The 11,276-nt window shown below is 32.6% G+C and overlaps 1 long non-coding RNA gene across 1 annotated transcript; it reads right to left on the bottom strand.

The window, feature by feature from the left end:
• Positions 1–3,924: 3,924 nt before the first annotated feature.
• LOC124897280 lies at positions 3,925–4,863 on the bottom strand. The gene is made up of 2 exons (XR_007054016.1): positions 4,633–4,863; positions 3,925–4,541 (listed from the first exon to the last, which is right to left on the bottom strand). It is a non-coding gene; the product is annotated as an uncharacterized LOC124897280 (long non-coding RNA).
• Between the last annotated feature and the right edge of the window lie 6,413 nt (positions 4,864–11,276).

The following is an 11,276-nucleotide window of genomic DNA, read 5'->3' as shown; positions in this document are numbered from 1 at the left end:
GAGAATAAGTTATAATAATAGAAACATGTATCAACGTTAGTATTTACCATATATGTTAAAATTGATTGACAAACCATAAGGTAACTAGTCACAATAATCAAACTAAATCAATTCCGCCAATATACTGAATCAATTTAGTAATAAACACGTTCAATATTTTACCATAAACGCTCATTCAAATTTCTGTCATCATCAATTAAATCAAACATAATCCACGTATAATATATTTCAAGAACACGAAGAAATCAATAATCATATTGAGTGTCAAAAATTGGGAATTTTTGCACATGTCGGTCTAAACACGTAAACACTCACAAGTTCGAGAGAATCAGTTCACAATTCACAGTTAATATTTTTGAACTTCAAATTTTTTTTAAAAAAAAGTAAATCTATCACAAGAAATAAAAAGTAGAAGGAGATGAGGGACTTAAATTTAAAACGAAAAATCAAACCTCAGACGGATTATAAAAAAAATCCTTCTGAAAATTATGTACTTTTTTGGTGGATTTTAATCGGAGAAGGTGACAGTGAGGCAGCGATGGCTAGAGTTGTTATTACCGCTGTTGGTGGCGTTGGGTTGCATGGCGGTTATTTCGCCGGCCAGTGGTAGTGTCGCCTGATCTGGGTGCAGAGATGAAGGAGGACAACGCAGTGCCGATGGTCTCCGGCTACATCTCTATCATGTCATGGCAGCAATAATGGTGAGGTATTGTTGTTGTTATGGTGGAGGCACCGACTGGAAAATGGGGAAGGGGTCGGTGCGGGCTGGATGACTTTGCCGGAGAGGGGTGGAGGTGGCATTGGCAGCTATTTTCATTGGAAATGGGAGAGAGACATCAGATATGAAGCTATTGTTGGATTATCCGATGGATGGAGGGACACGGCATAAGGGTTGCTGAAGTTGATGTTGTCATTTTTCGGTCAAAGGGTGGACGAAGGGAGGCGAGCCTTGGAGGCTGGCCGACGACGGCATCTATTGACGAATGAAGAGAAGGTTTACAGAGAGAGAGGTTGTAGAGAGAGGGAGTAGAGGGTGCAGCTATTTTTGGAAATGGTTAGGGTTAGGGTTTCTTTTAGATATTAAAGGAAAGAAAAGGCATTTTGATCTCAGCCGTTGGATTAGTTTTGATCGACGACTGAGATTTAAAGGTTGAGAATTTGATCAAAACTTGAATAAAATTTTAAATTGAGTCATAAATTGGATAAAATTGTAATAAATAAAATAAAACTAGGCTAAAATTATTATATTATGGTAAAAATTGGGTCAGAAAATAAATAAATCAGATAAACTGATTTAATTTAGGTTGTTATTTAAATAAAATTAGTAATAATAATAATAATGATAAATAATAATAATAATAATAATAATAATAATAATAATAATGAAAACTAGAATGAAAACTAGATAATGTATTTGTAAATTGTGAATGCATATTTACAGAAAAATAATAAAGTTACGTAAACTACTATGTTATAATTAATAAATTATAAAAAATGATAACAAAAAGTAATAAAATAATTTGCATGTATTTTTGAAACCGTGAATATGACACGTAATTATTTTTTTGACATTAAAATAATACGTGAAAATATTGATGTTGAAATTTAATAATTTTAATAAAATAACAGCCTAAGAGAGGCAACGGGAGGTCAAAATTGGGTGTCAACAATGACTTGATGTCTCTTGTTGTTCCAAGCTTCAGAAACAAAAATTTGATAGATGGGTTGGAGGGTAAAAGACTTTTAAAGAAGAAAAAGTAATCATTGTGCTTGGTTTGGTTTGCACATAATATTATTTGGGCAAGAGACATTAACAACAACATACCACTTGCTTTAATAAAGCTCTCCGAGGATCTTGAGGCATTTAACAGTTATCCTTGGATTATGAAAGCTTCAAAATGACTATAAAATATTGGTTGACTCCTTTAACTCCAAAGACAGGCAACTTATATGACTTTCCATGGGCTTTCATAGTAAATATTTATTTTATTATGATTTATTTATTTTTATTGAATAATACTTTTGATTTACTGGCGTTATTTTATAGGCTTGACATTTGAAGTCGTTCCTTATTTGAGACAACAAGTGAACTACCAAGAAGAAGTTTTATGTTCAAGAATCCTGAGATGGTTGTCAATCAAAACTGATAAAAAAATAAAATTTCTTGGTCTCTTCAACCCCTCGAAGGAACCAGTAAGTCTAATTCTAATTAAGTTTTTATTTTAATTAATAATTTTGAAAAAATTTAATCATCATTCTAGTATATGTACTAATTTATTTTAAATTGTGCATTTGTGGCTTGTTCTGACCAATCGAGAGTTAAAGATGTCATTTTTCTTACTTTACGGTTTGTGTATATTTTATCGGACCCTAAGATCATTGATAGAATAAAATAAATTATTTGGAGCAACAGCAATCACAAGAAATATAATTTTAGAGGGTGAGCTTATTGTTGTTGATGGTATTAGTGGTGATGGAGTTGTTGGTCGTGGTAGTGGTAGTGGTAGTGCTGGTGGTGCGGTTGTTGGGGCTAATGATGCTCCTCTTGTAGTTTTTGAAACAACAAACCATTATGATTATGATTTTATGATTATGATTCTACTGGTTTTACAGATTTTTCTCCTCCTACCGAATGTTCTGCATGCAAATGTCAAAACTGTAAGGCGAAATATAATGGAGTGATTAATGTTATTAATGCATTAACTGCTTCTGTCAAGGAATTGACATCTAAGGTGGGTGTTATTACATCAAAGAGTATTTCATATCCATACACTTTATTAGAGATTAAGGCGGCTAAGAGGAGAAGAAAGGAAATCTTCAAGGCATTATCAAGCATTGAAAAGAGCGAAATTGTAACTCCTCTATATTTATCTTGCACTTTTGGGAGAGAAGCGTGAGATGAATGTGAATATTTCTCATCTATTCCAACAAACAAAAAGACTGTATATTTAATTCAACAAATTACACATCTTCTAAAAATTATCAAACAGACATAGACATCTGTTGCAATAGATGACTAACCTATTATATCTGTCGCATTATAGGTTGCAACATATGCCTCATTTGTTGGAGGAAATCATATAGGTTATTAATTTGTCCCAACAAATAACCCATTTGTTGGGACAAATTACATTAAGACTTCCTTACTATTTTAGGTTGTTCTAACAAATGAGTCATCCGTTCCAACAGATGATTCATCTGTTCCAAAATAAGAGTTATCTGTTGGAATAGATGGATCATCTATTGGAAATTTTCATATAGGTCTTCCTAATATTTTAATTTGCAACAGGTGACCTTTCTGTTGCAATAGATGGGTCATATGTTGAGACAAATTAAATCAAGGCTTCCTACTATTTTAGTTTGTCTAAACAGATGAGTCATATGTTGCAACAGATGGGCCATCTATTGGAAATTATCATACAGGTCTTCCTTCTATTTTAATTTATCCCAATAGATAGCCCATTTGTCACAACAGATAGGTAATCTATTAGGACAAATTAAAATAGGAGGAAGACCTGTTTGATTTTCTCCAACAGATGAGTTATATTTTTCCTTTTTTTTGTATCTCTGTGATTAGCATTAACCATTCTGGATTTTTGGATGGATGTCACAGTAGAAGCTACTGCTGAACAACATAAAATTACAGTTGACAATCCATTAACTGCTTCTAAAGATGAAGGAAAGGTAAAGTTTGTCATTCCAAAAGAACAAAAGAATTACCCATTTGAAGGGTTCAACATCTCAGATGAGGCTCCAAAAAAACTAACAAAGTTGATCAACGACTATTCAGAATGGATTGCTGATGGGCTGTTAAATCTTCATTCCAGCAGGTACAGAAATCATTTTTAAAGATATTGATTTATACAATTCCTTTTGTAAACACATGATATTAACACATATAAGTCATAAAAAAAACAAAATGACTAACACTACAAAGTAAACCAATGGGGTCTTGGTTTTGATGTATTTAACTTTGTTGTTGCACATCCCAGACTGAATAATTGGTTCTATTTGAGGTCACAGCCCCAACCTTGCTGGAATGATGAGGTTTAAATCTCATACATTATCTTACTATTAATTCTATATTTAATTGTATCTGTTTATTAATTTTATTATTACATAATCTAAAATATTTGATAATATGTACAGCACATCGATGTCAGTTTTTACTATCTTCGAAAGAAGGCCAAGTTCCAAACACAACAGATGAGTAATCTGTTACAAAATATAACTCATCTGCCATAATAGATTACCTATCTGTTGCACCAGTGGTAGTAGATGGGCAATCTATTAAAATAAATTGCAAAGATGATCCATTTGTCGCAACAGATGGATGATCTGTTTCAATATATTTCTTTGAGCCAAATTATTTTACTTGAAAGAAGACTTATTGCATCATCCAGAGGATTACAGAGATCAACCTCCTTATTTCTTGTGTTGCTCTTTGCAGCCAACCACCTAAGGATTCTTGGATGAGAAACCTCATCTGGATAATCCTTGACCTACTTTCAGAGGGGATAAATGACTTTAAATGTCCAAACCTAAAAAATATAAACAGAAAGAAAAAAAAAAGTCATAAAAATTATTCAATATAAATTAATGCAAGAGTAAACAAATAGTGATTAAATTTACCGTGAAAGCCCAAGAAAAAACATATAACGAGATCATCTTTGGAGATAGTTTTGTCAATAAATATTTGACAGTCAACTTGTAGCTGTCATATCCCCAGGGATAATATTGAATTTCTTAAAATGCTCAGGAAGCTCCAACAAATTGTCTTCTATGACTCCGTAGATGCCTCTTTCCAATATAAGGGAATAAGAAAACCAAACTAAGCACAATTTATTCTTATATTTCTTTGGTATGGTTTTATCCTTGAGAACTTCTAACAATATTATGGCTTTGTAGCCAGGTCCAGCAATGTACAATAACCCATCTATTTTCTCCTTACGTTTGTCGATTTTGGTGGGTGGTCTCTTAGACCACGTTTTTCTATTGTTTGATGGTAGTTATTTGGTTGTCCTTCTCACCTTGGACTTTTTGAGGGGTGTTTCCTTGATGAGACGTTCTTTTGGATTATTGCATCTCAAGCCTGTCACTATGGCAAACTCTTTAATGCCAAAACAAATTGGTATGTTGTTGGGTTAGAAATCGAGAGGGCATCATGCGAAAGCGTAAAGTTTGCAAATCATAAGACGATAAATCAGACGATAAAAAAACTAAATAAAAAATATAATATTATTAATATGTTTTGGGCAAGAGACCTACATATTGAAAACTAATATTGAAAAATATTAAACCTATTGGAGAAATATCCCCCTAAACAAAGACTCTTTACAGACTGCATTATAGATGATTATTGTGTTGTTGTATGAGAAGGGGATCTTCTATTTATAGATGTCCAAAACCTTTCCTCCAATAAAGAGGTTAGTCAAATATGGAAAAATTTTATGTTTTTCTTATAGGAAAAGTAAAAGTAATTACCGTATTACTTTTATTTTCCTTCTAAGAAAAATAAAACTTGAATTTGGTAAGAAAATCAAGGCAAAACCCTAATAAATCTCCCCTTTTTGGCTTAATTTTTTGGCAAAATATTCTTCATCCTCCTTCTTCACACGATCTTCATATATTAATGATCTTCATATATCACAACTACTTACCATGATTAAAAGTTGATATGGGTTAAAACTTGGAGCCCTATGCATTAAAAGTAAAAACATGGGTTGAAATTAGTGGAGCCCTTTGTTATAAGTAAACAAGGTTGAAAAGTGAAAGCCTTGTGCATTGAAAGTAAGCAAAGGTTAACAGTGGAGCTCATGCGTTAAAAATAAATACATGAGTTAAAAGGAGCCCAAGCGTTAAAAGTAAGCAGGTGTTAAAAGTTGGAGCCCGTAACCATGGGTTGAAAATTAATTTGGTTTTAAAGATGGATTAGCAGCAGGATTGTTGAAAATTTGTTTGAAACTTTTCTCCACATGTAGCTAAACAAAATCGTCATTATCGCCAAACTGTTGCAACATGTTTTTGAAACTGCTTTGAACCTGTTTAATCTCATCTCACCATACCATTGGACCATTGAGCCATAAGCTTTGATACAACTTGTTGAATTTGAAATCGAGAGGGCTTCATGCAGAAGTGTAAAGTTTGTAAATCATGAGACGATAAATCAGACAACAAACAAAACTAAACAAAAAATAATATTATTAATATGTTTTGGTCAAGAGACCTACATATTGAAAACTACTATCGAAAAACGTTAAACCTATTGGAGAAATATCCCCCTAAACAAAGACTCTTTAAAGACTACATTGTGGATGCTTATTGTGTTGTTGTATGAGAAGGGAGTCTTCTATTTATAGATGTCCAAAACCTTTCCTCCAAGAAAGAGTTTAGAGAAAAATGGAAAAGTTTTATATTTTCCTTATAGGAAAAGTAAAAGTAATTATGGTATTAATTTTATTTTTCTTCTAAGAAAAATAAAACTTAAATTTGGTAAGAAAATCAGGGCAAAAACCCTAACACATGCCACAGTAGCTAATAGAGATTTCATCCATCTTTTTACCCTCCCCCCCTTCAAATCTTTATCATCCCTCACGTACTTGATCCAGTGATTAAGAAGATCATATACCATGCTCATTTGGAAACGGACATTATTGTCCTCAGGCAGCTTAAGAAAGTGTCCAAAGCAGCTCTTCTTAAAAACTTCCTCTAGTTTTTCCTTCTTCATAGTATTCCTAAAATCATTAAAAGGTTTCCCCAACTAAGATTTAACTACAAAATCACCAGTTAAATATGTAGGGTTATATATCGGTGTCTCAACTTGAAACCTATCAATACTAATAGTTTTGACAGGATCATGCTGAGATTTTGATATTAATTCACACCCCATTGATGATGAATTATCATCATCTTGATCATCATCATCATCTTTCTCACTTTCTACTTCTTTATCTTCTTCTTTACCTTCTTATTCTTCCTCCTCACTTTTATTTTTCTCACCACCCTCTATAGACCTTCTCCACCTCCTTCAACATCATTTTCATATCTTTCGTCAGCTTCACTTTTTCCTTACTAAGATTGTACAGGAAGCTCCTCCAAATCCATCTATACTCTAGCCTTTTTTGTTAGGTGGTCAGAAGTTGATCCATTTTCACTTTCGTTTCTTTTGGGAGACATCTTTTACCTACAAACAAGAGAAAAACAAAAATACAATATAATTAATGTCTTCATAATTTTTTAAAAAAGGTAACACAAAAATCAATAATTTTTTATACAACACATTATAAAAAATATTTCAACAGATAACTCATATGTTGGAACAAATGAATCACATGTTACAACAGATGCATAACCTGCTGCAACAGATGAACAACATGTTCGAAGAGAACAAAACAACTTTGCTATTGGTTTGTTTTCTTCCAACAGCTGAGACATCTGTTGTAATAGATGATTAATCTATTGGAAGAGCTATTTTATTTTATGCCAAAAGTTGATACATTTGTTGCAACAGGTGGGGAATCTGTTTGAAAACCTATTTTAATATCTACCAACACATGTTCCACTTGTTGCAATAGGTGGGTCACCTCTTAGAAGTTATCAAATTAAGTAGTAGTTATGTTTTGATAACTTCTTATGGATTACCCATTTTTTTGCAACACATGGAACATCTCTTGGATGAAATTGAATCAGGTCTTCCACATTTTCATCAGATGTGTAATTTGTTCAGCAATATAGCATACTAACACCACCACCAACACCATCATTACCAACACCAACACCAACACCAACACCAATACCAACACCAACACTACCAACACCAACACCACCAATACCAACACCATCAACACCACCACCAATACCACAATACCAACACCTCCACTACCAACGCCAACACCAACAACACTACCAACAACAAACACCAACAACAACAACAACACTAACACTAATACCACCACCACCACCACCACCACCAATACCACCAACACTACTAACATCAATACCAATACCAACACCAACACCAACACCACTAACACCACTAATACCACCAATACCAACACCAACACCAGCACCACCAACACCACAAATACCAATACTAATACCAGTACCAACATCATCAACACCACCAACACCACTACCAATATCACCACCAACACCAAAACAAATATTAATACCAACACTAAAACCACCAATACCAACACCACCACTAATACCAACACCACCAACACCAACACCAATACCAACTATACAAACATAATCAAAAGCCACCACCAACACCATAAATACCATCTAATAATACCACGATAGTCAACAAAATATTATGATAAAAACTAGAGTTTTCTCTGGTTCTTCCTATGTTTTTTAGCATCAAAACTCAAAAATGTCAATCCATTCTCGAAGATAATACAACTAAAAAACTTTTTTTCATCATTAACTAAAAAGTTCTAATTTTTAGGAAATATTAACTAATGTAGAACTCTTCTCGAACTTTATTACTTATAAAGAGAGAGGAAATGATAGATACAAGCAAGAAGGAAGTCGAAAATGACAACTATGTGTTCAAAAAATAGAAAGAAAATTGATCTATTGTGAACGATTGAGTAATATATTCAGTAGTTGTTGTTTGTATGGTTGAGAGAGAAAAGGAAGAGAGAGGACTCGAGATTTAAAATGATGAAATGTTATTTCTGCAAATGGATGATTTGTATCGGTTTATTTATATTTTTAAAAAGAATGAAAATATTTGAAATGTTAATTTGGTATGAATTGATCTTAATTAACTTTTTAAAAGAGATAAATTTTAACTATTTCATAATAAATTAAATAATTTCAATAAAATAGTTTTCAGTTAATAAGTTCAATTGGAACTTTAATGAATTTAATATTAACTTAATGATAATATAATATAAATTATTTCAACTCAAATAGATCAATTGATGATTCTGATCAGGACGAACACAATACCAACATCATACAATCGCAACGACATCAATTGAAATTGTAGTTGAACGTATGAAATCTTCCTTAATTCTAGATAAATCAATTTAGATATTTCAAACAATGGTTTGATATGCATCATTTCAACACAAATTAATCAATTGATGACTCCGTTCAGGACGAACACAATACCCATGTCATGCAATTGCAATGACATCAATTAAAATTGTAGTTGAATCTATGAATTCTTCTTTAATTCTAGCTAATTTAATTTAGATATTTAAAACAATGGATTGATATTAATCATTTCAACTTAAATTGATAAATTGATGAATCCCATCAGAAAGAACAGAATACTAACGTCATGCAATTGGAATGACATCAATTGAAATTGTAGTAAAATGTAACACCCCGCATTTCAAGCAAAAATGAAAACTATCATTCCTTCACATAGATGTTTCAAAAGCCATAAATCCAATAAAAATATAGTGTGTTAATCATTTTGTAGTGTGTGAATCTAGTTGGTCATGATTCAAGATCATAGAGGTCCCTTAACTCAAGGACTAGTTGAAAGCTTTCCTATCATTCAAGTTTTAGTAAGCGTCAAAACTTGGATTAACTTCAATCGACCATAACTCCTTGTATATAAAGAACTGTATGGTATAATATATATCAAATGAAAGATATTTGATTCCTCTTTCCAACTCCATTAATTTTTCCAAAATCTGATATCGGAGTAGAAAGTTATACTCATTTTACTTTGAAGTATCTGTCTGCCAAAAACGTAACGACAAGGATGATGACTTATCAGTTGTGTGACGGCCCGTCAGACCTGGTTTTCAGCCTAAGGCAGTGAATGGTGATAACCATCCCAAAAGTGATGACCTGGGTGATGACTTATCACTAAGCAACGGCCTGTCCACCCAGGTCGTCAACTGATGTAAATATACAATTGTTTTTGGGTTCCTTAGGGGTATTTTGGTCTTTTACTCACTCCAAAAAACCTTTCACACAAATTAAATCACCCCTTAAGTGTTATTAATCAATAATTATCAATTTTACAACATCAAAAACTTCCTCTTCACTCTCAAAATAAGATCAAATTAGGATTTTCACCAAGAACAAGAAATTCAAGAAAATAAAGCCTTAAGTTCAATATCTCCAAAAACAAATCAAGATCCGGGTTTCATCTATCAAGATATAGGTTTTATCTTTCGAATCTTATAATTTAAGGTATGTGGAGTTTATCCTAAAAACTACATGGGCTTGAAAACACTAGAACATGATTTAAAGATTTTTCAAGCATGATTTTAGAAAGGGTTTTTGAAATACATGATTTTATTATGCATTATGAATGTTTAAATGCATTGTTGGTTTGGCCCTTAGGCCTTTCCCCTAAGTGATTTACATGTATACATATATGTTTAAAAATTTAAGGTTTAAGATTATTTGAGAGCATAAATTATGGACTCCCTCCCTTGTGATAAATTAAAGATTTTGGTTTTGTTGGAAAAGAGTTGAAATGCATGTGTGTGATTTGAAAGATGTTTTCTCAATGTCATAGTATTTGAAACATTGATTTAGAATTATTGAGAGGGTGTCTTGAGATAACTATGTTTTGTGTTAAAGAGAAGAATTTTCGGACATGACCACTATTATTTGTTAAATTGTTGATAAAGAGAATTGCTTACATGGTTTTACCTGAATTTTAAAGCATGAGTTCCTTGAATGAATTATTGTTATGGTGGTCCTGAATTTCATGATTTGAAAACTGAGATATAAATTGCTATAAATGGCTCAAAGAATGTGACTTGCAAGTTAATAGTGTGATGATACCATATATGTGTATATGTCATGACAGAGTTAAAGATTTCAGAGTATGTTTTCAGATCATGCATGTTTAAAGAACTAAAAATGGGCATAAATAGGGTTAGGTGGTTACCCGAAGAAGGCATGACTTTAAGTAACTCTTAGCCTGAAATCATATTTATTGATACGGGTAGATTATTATTGTACGCTGGCGATGGCCGTGTGGAATAGTAGATTCAAGGACTCTGACCCTTGCGACACACTTGGGTTAGGGGTTTGGCTTCCGAGTTAATGGCAAATACTATATAGCCCGTGGGATTACAGATTGTAGGGTACACCATCTAGCACAAAAATAAGACAGAGTGTCACAGATTTTAGATATTTTTACAGTGTCTTTTAAAATGCCCATGTGATTTTATACTATATGATATATTTATGAACTGCTTTAAATTGCTCTCATATATGTTAAATATAAATTATTATTTTGGATTTGCTCTCCGTACCAGTACATCTGCATTGACCCCCTCCCCTAC

Source organism: Capsicum annuum, chromosome 3 (assembly GCF_002878395.1).
Source record: "Capsicum annuum cultivar UCD-10X-F1 chromosome 3, UCD10Xv1.1, whole genome shotgun sequence".
NCBI lineage: Eukaryota > Viridiplantae > Streptophyta > Magnoliopsida > Solanales > Solanaceae > Capsicum > Capsicum annuum.
This window is presented reverse-complemented; position numbering and strand designations above follow the sequence as displayed.